At 47.0% G+C, this 5900-nt stretch overlaps 1 long non-coding RNA gene across 1 annotated transcript; it reads left to right on the top strand.

Moving 5' to 3' along the window:
- Window positions 1-646: 646 nt before the first annotated feature.
- LOC127020959 (uncharacterized) lies at window positions 647-4073 on the top strand. The gene is made up of 3 exons (XR_007767145.1): window positions 647-2684; window positions 3215-3434; window positions 3548-4073. It is a non-coding gene; the product is annotated as an uncharacterized LOC127020959 (long non-coding RNA).
- The last annotated feature ends 1827 nt before the right edge of the window (window positions 4074-5900 follow it).

The following is a 5900-nucleotide window of genomic DNA, read 5'->3' as shown; positions in this document are numbered from 1 at the left end:
TCCTGCCATGAACGGAGCCATCCGTCTGGGAGGCCACATCTGCTTCCACTGAGCGTGGGAAGAACACATATCAGCAGAACACGTATCAGCCTTCTGGCATTGCCAAATACACAGAAGAAACGCTTGCACTTTCTGAAAATCTTACTCATTTCAGATTTTCAGGGTATGTAGGAATTTAATCTAGTCTGAAAAGGCCATATTTATTTGCTGTCTTGGCCTCAGCCAGGGCTACCTTGTTAAAGAGTGTCGTGACTAAGGACTTTTCAACCTGCCTTTTAAGTTCTGGTTGGCATGCTGAAGCCGTGTTTCCAGTTTTGATCCTATAAAACACTGCTTTTCAGCCTCTTTCAATTTGTGGGCCACTAATTTTTTTTTCAGTGGAGTTCTGGTCCCTGTACAATGAAATTCAGTCTGCCAAGATGGCTATTTTTCTAAATACCCTAGTCTGTGTTTGCTAAGCGCTTCTAGTAAGCAATACAAAGTTAGATGAGCTGGATTTTTTTTTTTTTTTTTGATGAAAGAGTATGTCTGTGCTCCTTAAAAGAAGCTTCTTAAAGCTCCTGAATGCTCTAAATTGCTGCAGGTACCGGTGGATGCAGTTCCTGGTGTCTGGTAGCAAAGCTTCAGCAAAAGGCACAAAGTGGTTTTTGCTGCTTTTTCAAGTCTTTTGACTGTCACATTAGGTTATCCGTGGTGCTAGAGTTTGATGAGGTGGGGAATCCCTGTCATAACCACCTGCGATCTTGTGGCTGTAAAGCTGTTTTGGTGGCTTTTGTCCCCATTCTGTACTGTGTTGAAAGTTTTTCTTAAATGAGCCTGGAATTAACCTTCTTGCAACCACAGCAGACCACAGCAGATGTAAGGCTAAGACATTGTTAAGTGAATCCTGCAGGAAATTTTAACCTGTGAAATCTCTTTGCCCTTGTAAATAATGTTTATATGATTAGTTTGAAGACAGCAACATTAGTGAAATTTTCCAAGTTGGGATCTTGCCAAGTTGATTTTCCCTCACCAAAATGAGGCAAGGCAAAGCAAGGAGAAACAGGAAAAGATGAACAAGATGGTCTGGTACTTGAGGAGTGGGTGGGTGGCTGCAGAAAAATCCTGGTTGGCAGGAGCTGAGAATCTCTGCCAGAGACAATGCCAACCTGTGGCAGGTTGGATCCTAGCTTGACTTCTCCTAGTGTTGTCCACTCACAGAAACAGATTTTCCTCTGACTCTAGCGAAACTGGCCAAAGCCCATAGACTGTAGGCACTGTTCTTGCTGTCCTTGATGTGGTCCTTCAGTTCAGCTCTGTTCATGTAGCAGCATGATTGAACCCATACGTCTGAATAGCTCTGTAATAATAAGGCATTTGGGTTTTTTTCAAAGCAAATGCAAAGCATTTCACCGCGCACACAGTGGTGCTAAATATAAATTGTGTAGTTTCTAGCAGTTATTCCATATATGGACTCTTCTTTTTCTCTTGTCATCGTGGGCCGGACTAGGAGAGCTATGTCAGAGAAACTGTATGTGATTGGTATGCTTGACCTGGACAGCTGGGATCCTTATGTTCTTGTTCGTCTCAGCTGGCAGTGAGGTGGCAGGTGAGCACCAAGATGAGATGGCAGTGTGGCACAGTACCTCCTCCATGTCTCTGCTTTTTTGTGGACCTGCCTGGGTCTCTCCCCCCATAGCTGCTCAGCGGTAGTGGGGTTGGGGGTGAATTCATGACATTCACCCTGAGCTGTCTGGTGGCAGGGGTAGAGAGAGAAGCACCCATAAATATGACAAGAGGAAGAAGAGAAGGCCTAAGGGTGACAGCAACTTGTTAACAAGCAGAAGTCTGAATAAGCTTCTGTTATGCTGGTTGGTCTTGTTCAGCATCTGAGAGAGAGCTGGGAGAGGGGAGCTTGTGTATGAATTATGGGATCTGTGACAAGCACATGGATTTTAACTTACCAGAAACGGGAGCTGAAGAAGACCTCCCTCCAGCTTGTAATTTACGTATTCTGAAGGCATGGGGCTGCTCTGCTGTGCATTACAGGCAGCAAAGCGCATGAGAGAAGTGGGCACCATGTGCATGAAATCAAGGTACTGCTGTGCGTTTTTCTACTTGGGTTACTTTGAGCAGAGGGATTCTGCAGATTAGATCCTCTGTTTGCTCCTGGATACTATGCAGAGTCTCATCGTCTCTGCCCCTTCAGGATCCTCCCTGCCATGCACTGTTACTTGAACCCTACGTTTTAGACAGAACAGCAGCAACTGGTTCAGTGGGTCCCAGATAGCCTCAGCATCACATAGCAAAAGCAAAGGCTGTGGCAGGAAGCGTGAAACAAGGACCAGTGGTATGTGTCTCACCAGAGAGGTGTCTGAGGAGCGGCAGACCTGCTGCTGGGAGGTCTGCCAGGTTCCTCTTTGTCTGCACATCAGAGCGGGTATCCGTACAGGTTTTCCTTTTATCAGCCCTGTTGCTAAGCCCCCAACACAACAAAGTCCTCATCTGTGTTTACAGGATCTCGGATGTTCCTTCCATCTCTTGGCAAGGCAAAGCTGAAAATACCCACAGATGCTCTGAAGAAGAGAGAGCGTTCCTGTGGGCCCCTGTCACTGGAGATCTGACAGTCCCCACGGCGGCATCCCGGGAGCTCCAGAAATCCTGGCCCTGATTTTTGCAAGTGTTGGACCGTTCCTTTCCTGGAGGTACTACAGGCTGAAGAAACCACATGTACCTTGTCCGTAATTAGGTCCAGAGCCTTTCTGTAGCAGTTCCTGATCTCAGCATGTTTCTGCAACGTGCTTTTTGTCATTTGTGGGTTACTTTAAATGGCTCTGTCACAGAGATAGCATCTCTAGTTGAGACTCTGACATCAGCTGTGTTTGGAGACAGGCTAATGGCTGAGGTGAACTTTTAATCTGACTCAGAACAGTCTTTTTTATGGTCTCTTTGTACTGGATGCTGGAAGAACAGTGTGGCAATGTGTCTCCATCACTCTTTTTCCCCCTCACAGTGGCCTCTGATTAAACCTCACGTTGTGCAGCTGGTCGGTGGCTGTGGGGTACCACGCAGGGTTGGATGTTGCCTCATGGCAGAGGACCAGCCCTATGGAAGTTGGGTGGATTGAGCTGAAAGGGGGATCACCTGCAGGTTGTCTGTGAGGCAGAGATAGGAGGAATGAGAACGAAAGTCCAGTTTCCTTCTCTCCTCCTGATTTGCCTTATTCACCATCCAGGTGAGAGCTGGTCAGGAGAAATTCCCCGGGTGCAACTTTCTGTGGAAACTGTGGCAAATGGACGATTTCAGGAGGTGGGGAGAGACATCAGTGACCTGTGTCTGGCCTGTCTTCTTTCCTAAGACTTGACATGAGACCTCTCTGCTCTGGTCCGTGTGGTGGGGAAGAGCCTCTCATCTGGCAGACATGCTGGCAGACAGCGTGGTGCGCATCCATTGAGGTGAGTGGCACGTGTGCTTAGGGTGCGGGACAGCTTTGAGAACGGGTTGCCGTCAGTAAAGTTATGTCTCTCCACAGCTGCAACATAGCCTCTTGGTTTCTCTGTCCCTCCAGGACCACGTAAACCGGCTGCAGCTGGCTGGACGTCGTGGATCAGGCTGACGGGCTCTTTCTGGTGTGTTGGGTCCCAAGAAGCAGCGCTGCTGTGCTGTATCGCAAACACGTGGAGTACGAGTGCTGCAGGACAGCGTGTGGGACAAGGGCCGGTGGAGCATAGGGTTTCATGCAGAGCATACAGTATTTGGCAGGCCTGCACGTTGGGGCTGCCTGGGAAATCCTACGTATGTCCATGTTCCTGGTTGTCTGTAGCTGGCAGTCTGGCAGTCTGCAGGTTTATTTCCATTTTACAGATCGGTGTGGGGCTGTAGACTCCCTGACAGAAGAGGGCCTTCATCTATGACCAGAGGTCCTGGTCACTCTTCTCCCTATGCCAGTACAGCCTATTTTGTCGAAAAGTCACTTGCTCTGAACATGATCTACAGGAGTACCCTGATTATGCGTGTCCAATTCCGAAATAAGTTGTAAAGTAGCTGTAATTTCACAGCTTGGCTGTTAGAGAAATAAAGTGCATGACAGTCTCTTTATCACCATGTAAGCGTATACCTTTCTGTGTTTATCTTTGCCATTTTTTGCTTGCTATTGCTATTTCTTTGATCAAGAAAGAGTTCAGAGTTCAAACATCGCTCTCTGGCTAGTTTCATTTAACAAAGAAAGAATTCATATTCTTATGAATATGAATCTTCATCAGTCTCTGGGGTCCTGCTGCCCCCACACAGAAGCATCTCTCAGGCTTCCCCCCCATTCCTGCCTTGTGGCTGCACAGTTAAACTCTCCTGAGAGCCACTCAAAGCATGTTTAAAAAAAAATGTCTCATGCATGAATAGCTGTAGGTGTGGATTGGACAGGTAAGCTAACATGGCTGCAAGCCTCTCCCTCCCCCCAGTGCTGCACAGTCCAGGTTGTACCTGTCCTGGCAGCCTGTGGTGTAGCCATGGCTGTGCCGCTCCACCACAGGGGGAGGGAGGGAGGGATGGATGGATGGATGGATGGAAGATCGGACCACTTGCAGACAGCAGTGTTTCCCGGCCCGGGGCTGGTGCTGGGGCAGGGAGCCCTCAGCAGCCTGCAGAGCCGACTCTGTGCATCACTGGAGCCGCGGGCTTATTTTCTGTTTCCACACATTGATTTTATGGCATTTAGCTCTGCCGCCTCCCTCTGTGTGAAGCTAGGCCTGTGTATTTCCCCAGTTAACGCTGACATGCATTAACGACAGTAAAAATAGGTGCGCTGCTTGTGCTTACAAGCGTATTGAGAGGAAGACGTGCAGAGTTAGTACGTACAAATTTCTTCGCAATACTTCACAGCTTATTTCCTGCTTTACTTGCTAGCTCAGGTTTTCCAATCTCCAGTGCTCCATCAATGCCTCATGTCATGTAAGGAATGAATCTCCGTTTTCCTTTCATGATGCTGTCAGTGGCTGAAAGAACAAAATGGCCTTGTGAGCTTGCAGCTCACCAGGTAAAAAAAGATTTTAGTTCACCTTCCAATTACAAGTTCTTATCTGTCTTCTCCCCGCCTTCGTTCCACTTGTGGTTTCTGTTAAGCCTCGCAAGGTGTTTTTTGTCTGCGATAATCACACAAAACTTTATGCATCTTTATACAAAAAGGGGAAGTGAATTCTCTGGCTAGCCAAGGGTGTTGTGAGCATTCATTACCAATGTTAGAAATTAGTGTCTAATCTCATCTAAAAAATTCAGTATATATGAAATTTGAGAGGGTTGCTCTTAAGAGGAGGCTGCTGATTGATGACAACATAGATTGTGCATGTGCTGCCATCTTTATCCTGGCTGTGAATTTTTTTTTTTTTTTTTTTTTTTAAGCTAGTGAGGATGTGAGGAACAGAAGGAGCCTAATGGGATTTCATACAGTGCGTGATGTATGGGGCACTTGCAGTCAGAAATATAGAACTCATAAATGTACTCATTTGCCCTGGAGTCACTGAGAGGGAGACTAAATACAGGACACCGCAATGTCACAGTCATGCAGAGTCAGTTCTGTAACAACAGAGCTATAGTAGAAAGGCCGTATTTTTCTTTGATTTTACTGCAAATCTGTAAATGAGCTGTGTGAGGCTGCTGTCATTGTCTGGAGGAGAAGGTGAACTTTTGCTGGATTTGGCTGTATGCAGACCCCTTTTGCATTTTGTTGTTTTTCTGAGATGCTGAACATTTTGGGGTGCTATTTTGAAGCGACCCTGCACATGCTGTCTGTTCTGTGTCATGTCTCCACCACAGCACTGCAACCCTAAGCTCTACCAGCTTGCCCTTCAAGCATGAAGGTGAAATGAAGTTGAATGTGCACATCTGAGGCAGATGGTTAGCCCCAGTCTTGCAGTGATATTTGAGAG

Source organism: Gymnogyps californianus, chromosome 1, assembly GCF_018139145.2.
Source record: "Gymnogyps californianus isolate 813 chromosome 1, ASM1813914v2, whole genome shotgun sequence".
Taxonomy (NCBI): domain Eukaryota; kingdom Metazoa; phylum Chordata; class Aves; order Accipitriformes; family Cathartidae; genus Gymnogyps; species Gymnogyps californianus.
Note: the sequence above shows the minus strand (reverse complement) of the source record. Positions and strands in the feature narration are given on the sequence as shown.